The sequence below is a fragment of the Grus americana genome, chromosome 2, assembly GCF_028858705.1.
Source record: "Grus americana isolate bGruAme1 chromosome 2, bGruAme1.mat, whole genome shotgun sequence".
NCBI lineage: Eukaryota > Metazoa > Chordata > Aves > Gruiformes > Gruidae > Grus > Grus americana.
In genome coordinates this window covers 87,328,208-87,343,151 of record NC_072853.1, presented here as the reverse complement: position 1 = coordinate 87,343,151, position 14,944 = coordinate 87,328,208, and positions in this window count along the sequence as shown.

The window sequence follows — 14,944 nt, the reverse complement described above, 5'->3', positions numbered from 1 at the left end:
GGTAACAGTGAGGGTCATGCAAAGGAGGAAGCTTTTCTCCCATCAGCCCAGCTGAAGTTCACATTCTTTAAAGAACTGATAACTACAGAGTACTAGGAGTTGTTCTTAGAAAAATAAGGGTTCAAAGAACTGAAGACCAAGAAGGAAGACTATAGCAAGAAAATAAAGGAGTAGGAAGGAAGACAGACCAAGCTGAAAGCCCCTAAGAAGCTGTGATTCATTACAGTTCATGGAAAAGATCTAAGTGAAACCTTGACACCTATGTGGAAGGAACTCAATTGAGTGGGAAGAAGACTTGTAAAAAGTAACTATTTTCTTGAGTATTGTGAGATTTGAAGTTAGAGATGTCTTAAATGGTTTGTAACTACACCTAGATAAAAGGGCAAGCTGCAAAACCATCATTAGGAAGTTGGAAGAGTATGGAATACCTATGAAAGGTAGAACTCCTGAAGGATGGAGGGTTTCATAAGGAACTACAAATACTGGGAAATGACCTCAGAAAAAAACTGTGACTGATCTTAAATTTATGAGTCAGATATGTAATAAAGAACAATAAAGTATGATCACAGATCATGCTGCTGTTAACTCAAAGATCCAAATCCCCAAATAATCCTGGAAGGTACAGACTTTGGAAAAGCTACCAGACTACACAAGGCTGCCGATATTACCCAGGTCAGAAAGTAAATGCTTGGACGCTGTGTTACTGGGCTTATGCTGATCCACAAGAGAAGAAAAGACACAAATAAGTAAGTCAAAAAACAAAGCAAAGTGCAAACAAATTTCAAAGAAAAATATCATGATATATTGAAACATTGCGCAAATGCAAGCAGGACACACATTTGGAAAGCACTGTAACAACTACAAAAAAATACACCTGCTTTGAAAGACCTGATAATCAGGAGCAGTAGAAGGAAAAGTGACTCATTCTGATGTATTACAACAGAAAAGAAGGGGAAAAAATGATCAAGAGAAATGCTCTGTAGATTGTCAGCAAATGCAAGAACAAAGGAATGGACCTTTATTTGGAGACCAGTAGAAGTTGTATGCAAACGTTTGGACACTGGTGCCCAGGCAAATATTGTTTCTGAAGATTCTGCAAAAATGTGAGAAATAAACCATAACACACAAGGGAAAGCTGATTTAAATTGTGAATGTATAATATTGAACTAATTTCTATTAAAAAAACAGCATGATCTTGAAAGTTAAGAATAAAATGGAATTACTTAGGTTTTTATAGCTGATTGGAAAGAGTCAACACTGAATTTTAAAACAAACTGTCATGTTTACTTCAGAGGATCCCTGTTTCACAGGGGAGTAGAAAGTAGACAAGGAGAAAAAAACGCAAAAAAAAAAAAAGCCCCATCAAACTTGCAAAAAAATCAGATTTAGACAAATTGAAGAACTATACTGATACTGTTGGTGTGTGGACATTTCTGTCCTCTCCTCCTGTATGAGAAGAACTTGTTTTTCCCAAAGTGGGAGATGGTGGCCAGCAAACGAGTAATGCTCAGGAGACTGATGGCTGGCAAGCTATGAAAAGCTGCATCTCCCTCTGCAGCTACCTGTCCCATAGGCAGTGAATTATCACAGAGGGAGAAAGAGTGAGGAAAACCATACAGGAGTAGGAACTGGGTGCTTTGGCACCCTGCTGAAGTCAAGTGTCTGTCTGCATGCATGTGTGGGGTTCCAGAGTCCAGGCACTTTCACTGCTCCAGCTCCTAGAGTCTTCCCAGGGAAAGCAGAGAAAACGTTAGTGCCAGGACCAGCCTCCCCAGCCTGAGCTCACAGAGCTGGTCTTGGAGACCTCACCTCTCCGCTGAGCTCCAGCCTTACCGTTAAACAGGCATTTCCGAAAGAAAGCAAATACTGATATTAAGCAAGAAAGCAAATGCCCTCTTGCTCAAAACCAGATGCATTTCCCTGGGTAATAGTGGCACGTGTCACTCCAGTGACATGTATTTTGAGGAATACATTTTCTCTTCTATTTCCCTTGGCCTAGCTGGTGGTCCTGCTGCTAAATGTTGCTGTCAGAGTATCTTGCCCAATGCTCATTTTGGCTAAAATCTGAGTCTCTTCAAGGCAGAGATTTACAACATGAATAAAATCTGTCCCGTGGAAAGAGTAAAATGACACGTGTCATGTTACAACTGGCTCATCACACATGCTCAGCTGCTCGCAGAGCAGAGAATCTGCCTTGACTGACGTGGCCCTTGCAACAAAAAGCTGAAAAGCGTGCTTGTTAAAAAGGTTTCCAAGCCAGCAGGTGAAATTAAATAGCAATTTCTTATATTTATTTTCTGATCTCATGATTTATAACCTTATTTCAGGACTTTGGATGTTTCAGAGGTCTCAGCTTTCTCAATCCAGGGGAATATTGTGGTATCAGACTGGCCAGGTCTTTCCACTCAGGAATTTCAAAGGAGTGAAAGGTACAAATCTGACTTCAGGGAGTAGAAGGATGCAGCTGTGAGAAGCAGAGCTGGAAAAAGAGGGCATAAATCTTTTTTTTTTTTTTTTTTTTTTTTTACATCTTTTCTCTACTGTTGCACAGGACTGGCAGAGAAGAGGGTCTTCTTCATAAGTTGGGTTTCTAAAAACACCAAGGAGACCATTGCAAAATAGCAGTAACTTCCTCACTGTATACACTACAGGGACAGTGCTTTTGCATGCAAAGGGTCTAAAATATTTTGTTTAGACTTCAGCTCCAGGACGATATACGTTGAAGGGTCAATGGATTTGCTCAGACGAGTCAGGCTGGGCTGCACCTGAGGAAATTGCCCCTCAGGTGCTTGCAGTGAGGGCTCCCACCCGGGTACCCCGTGAAGGCAGCTGCGACGCCTCTAAGCAGCTTCCCCGGAGAGCGGGAGGGGGTTTGCCTGTGCTGCGGTGCGGTGTGCGGGAGCTGGGGGGTGCCGGAAGGATCCTCCGCCTGCTCAGGATTAGCGCTTCAGAGAGAAAGAGGCAGATGCGGGTATTGGGCAGGAGGCTGGGCGGACCGGCGGGAGAAGAGGCCTCGCGGCACTGCCATACTGCGTCACTTGTGCGTGGCTGGGTGTCCCCGAGGGAGGCTGTGTGTGCCCCGCTTATGGGTGAGGGCGGGGGCTGGGTGTCCCCATTTCTGGGGGTGCCCTGCTCTCCTCGTGTAGCACCGCGACATCTCCCAGCCGGCGCCGGGCGCGTGCCCGCAGCCACCCGCCGGCGGCTCGCGCAGCCCCTCTGCTACGGAGCTATGATGCGCGGCGGCTCGCGCCGCGTCTGGCCCGCGAGCCGTTTGTGGGCGGCTGCTTTAAAGCCGCGCTCGCGCCCGCGGAGCGGCTCCGCCGTGAAGAGAGAGGGAGCGATGGGGGGGGGGGGGCGGGAAGTGAGCACCTGTGTCTTGAGGGGTTTGGTAATAATAAACCCTGGGGCAGAGGCAGGGTTGTCGTGGAGGGGGGATGCTGGGCAAGGCATAGGCAGCTACCTCAGAGGAAAGCACGGGTTTTCAGGGGAATTTATGGGGGGGAAAGCTGAGGTAATGTAGAGGGGAGAGAGGTGATGTTTTGGGGGGAGAAGCTGAGGTAACTTGAAGGTCACAAAAGGAGCATTTTTGAGGGAAAAGCTAAGGTAGTTTAGAGGGGAGAGAGGTCACATTTCAGGAGAAGGTAAATTAGAGGGGGCAATTTGGAGGGAAGCTAAGGTAAATTAGAGGGGGCAATTGGGGGGGAAGCTAAGGTAAATTAGAGGGGAAAATGAGCTTTCTGAGGAAAAAGCTGAAGAAATTTAGGTAAAAATCTGAGGTACTTGTGACAAAATGAGCTTTTTGGGGGGAGGAAATATGATGTAATGGGAGAGAGCAGATTTTAGGAAAAGTCTGAAGTATAGGGACAGAGGATAGGCTTTGGAGGGGGAAACCCTAGGTAACTTAGAGGGGACAGTTTTTAAGGAAGATATATCACCTCAGAGGGTACAAGGTAAGCATTTTTGGAGAGAAAGGCTTAGGTTTCTGTCATGATTTAGCCCCAACTGGCAGCTCAGCAACACATGGCTGCTGGCTCACCCCTCCCTGGCAGAATGGGGAGGAGAATGGGAAGACAAAGGTAAAACTCATGGGTTGGGATAAGGACAGTTTACTGGGAGGGTAAAGGGAGAGGGCAATAACAACAACAGCACCTATAACAGAATATACAAAATGGATGATACACAATGCAGTTTCTCACCCAATGACGGACCAAATGACCACACACTCAGCCATCCCAGAGCCATGCTGCCCCTCCCCGACTAGCCCCCTTTTATGCTGAGCATAACAGTGATATGGCGTGGAATACCCCTTTGGCTGGTTTAGGTCACCTGTCCTGGCTGTGTCCCCTCCCACCTTCTGGTGAAAATTAACTATCCTAGCCAAAACCAGGACATTATCCACCCCTTATTCTATACCATCTATGTCATCCCCAGATCCTACACTTCCCAATTAATCACCACTACTTTTCCTGTCTTTGAGATGTATATATACATACACAGATATCATCCCCTTAGTCTATATGCCATCCCTCCAAAATGTCCACTGAGTTCATTTAGTCCATAACTTTGGGGTCCATCTGTCATGACAGTCTCTCAGGGCAGGAGCGACGGTGTGTGGTGTTGGATTGCTGCATGCTGCATCCAGAGCTCGTGGCTGGTGTATCTGGCACAGCCCATGCTCGCAGTCTGCAGGTTGAAGATGTTGATTTCAAGGAAGTTGCTGGGCAATTGTTGCAGTCAGTTCTAGTTCCATCATCGCTGCACTTTGCTCAGTTTCATCAAAGTTCATCCTTCCTTAATTTGGGTGATTCTTACTGTAATACTGTTGATAAAGCAGTTAGCAATTGTAACATTTTTATACAGTTATGATTAATTTTTTCTCTTTTCTTGGTCATAGTTGCTTTCCTTAAGGATCTTGCATGCTACGCTACACACTGCAAGAGGAATTCAATAACACCGATTCACTTTTTCTTCACTGAATGAAAACCAAAGATGGAGTTAATTTTCCTGGCTTGTGTCTCATGTTCTTTTGAAGATGTGAGGGCAGATGACACATCTGTCTACACTGGACCTATAGCAGACCAGTGGCTTTCAAGAGCAGTCACTGCAAGTGTAGCGGGATAAGGTAGCTTGGCTGAAATGGCATCGGATTTCCATGTGTAGGAAACTGAAGAACACTGCATCCTTACTAAAAATGCTTCCACTCCCTGTTACTCTTGCCTTTTGTCACTATCTAAGTAATAAACAAAAAAAGAAAGCCTACTGATTTCAGCAATTATAATAATCCTCTCAGTTTTCTTTATATTCTGTTTTCATCTTGGGCCTCCTAAAGGCTGAAAATGAGCTTTCAGTTATAAAGAGAGGAAAAAAAAAGAGATGGTACTGATCATTGAAAACCACCTGATCACTTAATAACAACTCAAATTGCGGGCTACCATAAGGGGAAGACGCTAAGTTGGATCACACCAAATTTGTTCAGTAATGATTTAAGTTCTGTTGTGCCTCAGAAGAAAAATCTGAGACCGTATTTACCCCAAATTTTAAGTCAAACAGAAGTAAATTAATTTTTAATATAAAATTAGTATTGCTCTTTCTAATGAAGCACTCCTAGAAATCCACTGCATTAAATATTATGAAGCTGACTTTCTCTAAAATACTCCTGAGAATGTGTATAGAGTATCCTTTATTCATGCAGAAATTAAGTAGAAAATAAGCAGCCAGAAGTTTAGCATAATAATTTGTGCAGAAAGAGAGTCAGCAAGAAAACAACTTTTGTTTGCAATTTTGATGCTTTTTCCTCTCCTGCACAACACTTTGGTCCCAAACACATTATCATGTATTAAACAGCCATGGCTGGGATCGTTCTGCCATTCACACTGGGGTCTCCTCTCCTCTCATGTCAAAAAATCTCCGTGTTAGTGTGAACGAAAGGAGGGTACTCGCCCCAAAGCCTGTAAGGAGGGCAGCAGGTGGGAAAAGAGCAGTAAGGCTGTTCCCCAGTGCATTCCTGCTACTCTCGCTGGCCTCATGGAGGCCCCTCCATGCTGTTTGCAGCCACCTTTCTGTTAGGTCAGTGGCTCTTAGCACAGTAGTACCACTTAAGAAACGAATATTTTGTTAATTCTGCCTAGAAGCACTCGTGTTCAGGAGAAGCAACGATGCAGTGGGGCCGGCGTTGCAGGGCAGGGTGGCTCCTGCTGAAGCTTGTCCCGGCTCCCTCTCAGCTAGCACCACCATCCCCCAGCCGACATCTTCCTCCTCAGCCTTGGGTCTGCACAGGGTTCCCTTTATGCATTATCTTAACCATCTGCTTCCTGTTTTGTTGTGGGTTTGGGGTTTTTTTCCCCCATTAGTTCCCAGCTGAAGTTTGACTGTGCTCACCCACTGGCTATTATTTAAAGTTACACTTTCCCCTGGCCCCTATAACTATTGGGAACAGAAGGGGTTACTGCTTGTTATGCAGCGATGACCAAGGTTGGTTTTGTCCGAGCTCAGGAGCAAACAGGCTGCCTGATACTTGCCTGGCCCCTAGAAAGCAATTTTTACTACAGCTAAAACCAGCCCAGGTCAAGCCAAGCCTGGGCATGTCCCAAGGTCCCGCACCACTGACAAGTTGCTGGCAATGGAAAAATGGCACAAGGCTATGTTTCCTTGACCAAATACCTTTCAAAACCTATTCATTGTATGAGACCTTAAAAATACACTGTTGACGTGTCCTGACAGCAGTGCTGCTATTCATCAGCTTTTGTTTCACTGCAGGGCCTGGGAGTTAAGCAGTGGCATTAAAGTGCCCAGGCATGGTTCAAAGACCGTATCAGGCAGTCCCTGCATGGAAGAAATTCATATTTGAGTAGACATGCCAAAGAAAACCAAGGACGGAGATGGATGCTCATGAAAGGCAGAGGAAACTCTCCCCAGCTTTACCGAGCAAGTCGCAATAAAAGAAGAAAGGGGCTGAGTCTCTTAATGTCCAGCAGACAGCCAAAACTCTACTACTTCTTTCTTTTGCCTTTCTAGTACCTCATGTCTCTCCTCTTCCATACACAGTATTTTATCTTTAATGCAGTACTTCCACAGTTTGGCAAATGCTCTGACAAAAGTAGGAATGGAGTGTTAAAAATGAAATTGCATTGTGCCAGGGCAGAATCATACAGCAGCAGTGATAGTGTGTCTCATTGCAGTAGCTTTTTAAGAGGACTAGTAGAAAGGGACTGTCAGGAAGGATGATCTTAGATTTGTAGCTCATTCAAATAACAGTTACCATAATTGCAACCTTAACCACATATCTTATATAACATCACTGTGTGAACATGTTTGTTGTTATTCTGACTAATCTTTAATTTCAATTGCAATAGATCTCAGGGGCCCAGCTATGAGAGTCCATTATACAAAGCATGGACAGACTTGCAGACTGAAATAGCCTGTATCCTGAGGTATTTAAAACTTGAAACATAGTAAAAGTTCTTTTTTAGGAAACACCTATATGTGTTCTGCAATAGACTGCAAACAGGGAAAAAACTTCAAAAGTGATAGAAAAATATAGTATTTTTTTAAACCATTGTAAATTCATAACATTCTAGGCTAAGAATAATCTTTTTAAAAGGATTGCATACTTGTACATATATATGTCAATTAAAATGCACACTTACTCACCTGCCCATCTACAAATATTTATTGAAGTCCTTTTTCTCCTTTTGGATTTTTTTCTTGTCAATAGTGCAATGGGAGTTTTCTCAAAGTTATCTTAATATACCTGTTATTTCCTCTATCAGGTATGAATAATGCAGTTTTACCAAACAATAGTCTACTACAATGTGTTGGATAGTGCCAAGTGGGTATAGCAAATTAGGTAACCTTAAGTCTGAATTACTTTGGTCATTTTGCAAATGTGACTTGAAAACACAGGAAAGGCTGTACAGTTTGATGTCCTTTCCAAAACCATTTGTAAACTGTAAAATGAAAAATTCCACATTATGTGCAATTAATGGTATGGAAGTTTCCAGTGCCTTAAAACCAAACCTCTTTTTGAAAGTATTTTTCACCAATTTTTGGCTCACTTTGCCCCCACTTTCAGTAGTTTTATGCTCCAGGGACCTATAAAGGACATATTCCCGCTTATGTATGGAGAGAAAGAGATTTTTATGAATATCAAACAAGCATAATTTATGCAGAAACTCTATTAAAAACTCTGTTTGGCACTTTTACTTGCAGTAGTAATATGAGAACTCCATTAAAATGAATTTTCCAAAAATGTGTTGGACCTCAATTCTCTCAACTCATTCCCATAGTTAATCTTAGTTTTCATTGCCCAAGAGCTGCTAATATATTAGTATTAACAATATCCTCTTTATTGCCTTGCATAGAGCTTGTTACATGTTCTCTTGTGTGAATATATTTACATTTATTTATATATATACATACTTGCAAACGCATTGGAGGAAATTCTGGGCCCTCCAAAATCAACTCTAAAATCTTACCAACTTCAGCAAGAGTCACAATTTTATTCTATGATTCCTGTATTTTAACCTGGGTACTTTTAGCCTCAGGACAGGAGATTAACCTCTTACAGGTTAATAGGTAGCCTGTATGCACTTTGGGTCCTCTCCTTGCATACAACCGTGCTAACTAGAATTTGGCCACATTGGTTCAACTTATTTGTATTCATTCATCATTATTCACTTTGCATTTCCGTTTGTTTACTACTATGTTGCATACATTATACTACTATGTTACATATTCTTCATTGGCTTTATTCACAGAAATCATATTTTAATTTTTGTCATTTCTGCACATTTTTCCTATTCTGGAGAGGCATGTAAAAGAAGCTTTTGTATCTTTTTAACCTACACAAACTGTTGCTAACAAGCTTCTAGAATGATTTAGGAAGCTACACTAACTAAGTTTCAGAGCTGATCCATATTGAAAATAATTAAAGACTGTCAGTGTATTTTACTACCATATAAAGTAAGATTTATTATTTTATCTTATCTTATGCTTTAACAGCAGCTTGATCTTGCCAATTATCCTATTACCCATAATTTCAGATGCATTACTGAGCTATTTGAGTTTCTATCATTTAAATCTATTACCAAAAAATGGTTAAACCAAAAAGGCATCAAAGTACATGAAGTGGTAAAGGTCACTTCAGACTAGTATGTGGAAACCTTGGAATAATTTAAGGACGGATTTAGGAAATACCCCGTACATATTTGGTTAGATACTGAACGATTCCCATAGCGTATGGTTCATAACTCACAGGAAGCAGATGAAGCAGATGCTGGACTGAATTATGTCCTCTATTACTGCCCTACTGTTTACAAGTGCAAGTTAGGAACACAGTTTATCTCTGTGACAATTCTAGTCCTGATACTAATCTGTATCTTCAGCTTCCCGAGCTTAGAAGACTTCTGTATCTATTTTTATAAGGAAATTATGACATTATTATTCACAAATCAATTACATACTAATTATGATTATAATTATGCATTAAATAATCAGCTCGCTGTTATTGGTTGCTACATTTATTTGTAGTCAAAGCAGTTACTTTGATCAGGGTGCGTGTACAATACCAAAAAGACAAAATTTCTTTTCTCGTAGTTCCCTACTTGTGCCAAACATTTTTTTGTTGGGTAAGCAAAGTCTTTTTCAAAATACTCACTGTATTACTCATTGACTTATTTATTTTGAAATGTACAAACAATGGAATAAACAGAAAGCAAAAAGGGATGTTTTCTGCTAAGTAATGAATTATTCAAGCAGTTAATGATGGAAACAATGACTTCATTGAAGCTACAGCTCTCTAAGGCAACGCTATTAAAAAAAATGCACTGAAACAGAGCCATCCTTTAAGTTAAGAATCAGAGCAGGTGCAGGCCTGTTGTCTGAGGGTTGTCACTACCAGCTGAATGGACTGTGTCTCAGCTTTGACTGGCATGAGTAGGCAAAACTATTCATTCGCACCCCAGAAAAGGGCAATGGTGAAATGAATTAATCCACATATCACAAAGCCTGGGAGTTGGATTTGGTTCTGCTGATACAACCGTAAGGAAAGGAATGCCAAAGCGTGCATGGGGAAGCATTCTAAACTGCTCACGTGAAAGGCTGTCCACAGTGAGAGACATGCAAAAAGAGAGTCCACACAGCCTTCAAGACACTATTCACAGTATTTTTATGAAGCCAGATCCAGTATAATGCTAATGTTATGGGGAGAACTAAGGGACATGCATAGATACTATTTCCTCCTTACTAATTATTTTAAAGTAGGAGAATCATACACCTATGAATCCTTTTAATTATTTTGCAAAGTGGTATAGCTTTACCAAGAAGAGTACCCTAGAACAGCAAACAGCCAGCCGATTAGGGCACTTCTCTGACAGATGAGACATGTAATTTTGTCTCATGTTGACAATTGCTGTAAACTCAACTCTCCCGTGTTGCGAGTGAGTGGTCTAATAGCTAGGCTGTTGCCTCAAATAATTGTTGCCCAGTTTTCAAGAAGAAACATTTAGGCACTTAACTTCAGCTGAGGGTGTCAACACAGAATCCTTCTCTGACAGAGACACTTTCAAAGTTATGGGGATCATAACTCAAGAGCAACAGTATTTAAGCTACAACCTTTTACAGACATCCGATTAGCTAATGTAGTCTAGTCCTGTTGTGAATCCTGGTCTGAAATGATCAAGTGAGAGTGTTTACATCACTGAACTGTGGAATTTAACTTAGTCAATGTAAATCAGACACACCCAATGCAGACAGCTAACTCCTTCACAGAATGCTTAGGAGCTCCAAAGTTTTCATCTTATTTTCTTTACTGTGTTTCAGAGAAGCCTGTCTCTTGCAGTTGACAATATATAAGAAGCCTCACTTAGTGACTTAATTATGTGATTACTGGCATAGCATTTTCCATTCAATACAGGAAATTCATGTATTTAGTTTGGACTATGAGTTTTGTTTCAGGAGTGTGAAAATTAGGCACTGCAAATGGTGAATATCACAACTGGCATAACTCTGTATGGATCTATTGTTCGATGCCAAGCATTGAGTCTCACCTTAATATTACTTTTAACTCCTGATTTTTTAATGATAAACAAATTAAGCTGCAGTATTCTTCCCAAGATATCCTAACCTCAGCCAGACACACAGCTCTTTCTTTATCTATTTGTAGAACCTAGCTATACATTCTTACGAATTATATACTGGAGTTCTCCCAGACGTTTGCTTCAGTACATAAACTCCAGTTTGTACAGAATTCAACGGCTATGGTACCCTGTAAATGCAACCTGTATAAACACTGAATTGGTACTAAAACTGGAACACTGCTTCCTGTTCCTGCTGAACTGATTTAAAGATACTTGTAGTGTACAGGCTTATAAAATTGAAATGGTTGTGCCCTACACATTGAACTATTGATTGTAATACCCGTTACATTTACTTGTGGTGTCGCGGCTAAAGCTTCTGAATGTCCTCATAGTATGACTACAGTCATTTACAAGTACTGCTAAAATATCTTCTTGGGGCCTAAAGCTTTTTCTTTTCCAAAATGCAGAAAAGTTGAAATTCTTTGGAGATTTCATTCATTATTAGTAGCTGCATTAAATCTACTTTGTGTTACTCTTGTGGTTTAAAGCAGCCCTAAAGCTGCTAGAGAATTCTCCGGTGAGATAGGGCTGAATAATTTTTTGTCACTCTGTTGTATAGAGATTACACTCTCCCCTGCACTGGTCCCAGATTTTCTTGGGAGTCCCTCAGGACAATAAACACCAGAACAAACATATATGCAGCAAGTTCCATGTTTTTCCAACATTTGCTGAAGTTCTTGACCAGTGCACCAGAAATAAGACTGCACTTACTGATTATTCTGGCATCCCCATGCTACAAAATTTCTAACTTTATTCTTTAGCTTAAGGTAGGATGAGGGGCTACTTGTTTGGGTGACCTCTTGTACTGCATCTGGTTGGGATAGAGTTAATTTTCTTCACAGCAATGTGTTTTGCATTTGTGACTCAAACAGTGTAGATAACACAATGTTTTAGCTATTGAGGAACAATATTTGCATAGCGTGGAGGCCTTTCTCTTTTTCCAACTCTGCCTTCTCAGTGAGTACATTGTGGGTGTGCAAGAAGATGTGAGGGGACACAGCCAGGACAGCTGATTTGAGGTCACCAAAAGGATATCCCATGCTATATAACATCATGCTCAGCAATAAAAAGAAGCAGAGGGGTTTTTTTTTAGGGGGAAGGTAGCCATTGCTCAGAGACTGGCTGGGAGGTAGTGAGTGATTGCCTTTACATAACTTGCCTTGGTTGTGTTTTTTTTTTTCTTTTTCCTCTTTGCTTATTAAACTATCTTTATGTTAACCCATGGGTTTTCTTGCTTTTGCTCTTCCTATTCTCTCCAACCCACTGGAGTGTGGAGGAGAGTGAGCAAGCAACTGTGTGGTGCTTAGTTGTGATTTCTAACATTTTTCTGTAGCTTCCCTATGGGAAGTAGAAAATGTTCCATTGATTAGGACATTTAAAACCAGACTGGCTTTAACAAGAAAATATCATCACAGTGAAATCTTTGGCAGTTTGACAATATGATTTTATATTTGTGTTTCTGTGACAGTTCTGATTCTGGAGTTGTACTGAATCATTGACAGCCATGGCAACATGATGGGAAAGGAGACAGGAGCACCATGCTATTGGAGCTATAAAGCAGAGAGACTGTTGCTGCTTGAGTTGATTATAGCTGGTAAGAAAAATGTTGTCACAGTAAAAAATAGGCTGACAACCAGAAACAAACCATTTTTTTAGTTCCTTTGCTCCAATCAGTTACATTGCTCCTGACTAAAACACACTGACCATCTTGAAAGGAGCAGCACTGTTAACTTGAGTGTTTTGGACAAAATCTAACCAGTTTTGTTATTTTCTTTCTCCTCAATAACTACCTTTGAAATTTCATTTGGATGTCATATCTTTTTTCTGTTTTAAACTGTGTCTGTCTTCATGATGACTGAGGTCTTCGCTTTACATTATACTGAATTATGTTTGTAATGTATTTCAGAATCCTTCAAAATGAGAAATGTCACAGGATAGCTATTGTTTATCCCAGTCTTAGAATCATAGAATCATAGAATCATTTAGGTTGGAACAGACCTTTAACGTCATCAAGTCCAACCGTAAACATAACACTGCTAACTCCACCACTAAACCATGTCCCTAAGCACCACATCTATGCGTCTTTTAAATACCTCCAGGGATGGTGACTCTACCACTTCCCTGGGGAGCCTGTTGCAGTGCTTGACAACCCTTTCAGTGAAGAAATTTTTCCCAATATCCAATTTAAACCTCCCCTGGCGCAACTTGAGGCCATTTCCTCTTGTCCTGTCGCTTGTTACTTGGGAGGAGAGACCAACACCCACCTGGCTACAACCTCCTCTCAGGTAGTTGTAGAGAGTGATAAGGTCTCCCCTCAGCCTCCTTTTCTCCAGGCTAAACAACCCCAGTTCCCTCAGCCGCTCCTCATAAGGCCTGTTCTCTAGACCCTTCACCAGCTTCATTGCCCTTCCTTGGACACGCTCCAGCACCTCAATGTCCTTCTTGTAGTGAGGGGCCCAAAACTGAACACAGCACTCGAGGTGCAGCCTCACCAGTGCTGAGTACAGGGGGACGATCACTTCCCTGGTCCTGCTGGCCACACTATTCCTGATACAAGCCAGGACAGTGTTGGCCTTCTTGGCCACCTGGGCACACTGCTGGCTCATATTCAGCCGGCTGTTGACCAACACCCCCAGGTCCTTTTCTGCCAGGCAGCTTTCCAGCCACTCTTCCCCAAGCCTGTAGTGTCTTAATGGCTGTACTATTATTTAAAAAAAAAAAACAAACCCAAACCATAATCTGGATGTTTTATTGGAATAAAAACAGTGTACATTTAAGAAAAAGAAAAAAAGATCAAGCAGCTGTTTCTTAACTACACGGTGTATATTTGTTTTTTGTATAATCCCCTTTTATGATTTTCATTGATTATAATCTAGTTACTAGTAATCAATTCTTAATGTTTTAATTTTTTTTTTTTTAATAAACTTCCTCTGCACTTTGGTCTCTTCCAAGATTCCTATGTTCCATATGCTTTGTTTTAAACCTGAATGTATTCTGGTCAGCACCAGTAGCTACTATTTAGAGTTTAAAAAAAACACACAAGCAAAACCAACCAACCAAAAAAAAAAAAAAAACAAAAACCCAGGCTCAGAAAACTCAGCACCTCAGCAAATGCATATATGAAGATTGTTCTAAACCTGTCTTTCTCATTGTAAGTTATCATAGATACTGCTACTGATAGAATACCAAATCCATTATTGAAAAAGAACATCTCCCACATCCCAGTAGAATATGTGGGGTTTATTGTTCTAGGATTTTTCCCCCCTGTTTGATAGACAAGAGGGTGGTTTTTTTAGATCTATCTATCTGTTCTCTGACTTATTTTTTTGTGTGTATATACTTTATCTTCAGTATTAGCTACTGAATCCATCACATGTATTCTTTCAACTGACAAGTGCCTCTTTTTTTTTTTTTTTCCTGGTCTATATCCAGTATAATAAGGTTACCCACAAAAAGTGATTTAAAATATACATATGCATCTTCCTACAAATCTGTCTTTGTCCCTCAAATCTATAGGAAATGAAGCACACTGTAAACTCCTGTAAGAAGACAGCCACATTTCAGATAGATAGCCTCATACTCCAGAATCATATTCTACAGAACATTAAAATTAGCTAAAATTATCTCAGAACTACAATCTTCAATGTAGAATAGTTCAATTTAATTGGGACCTCTATTCTGAGAATATGGAGCAGGTATTAAATACAATATCAGATAAAGGTATGTCTTAAAACCAGCAAGAACAAGTACTCTGCTAAAATTTGATTTGAAATTTGTACAGATTTCTGACAATGCTCAGATGTGGCTAT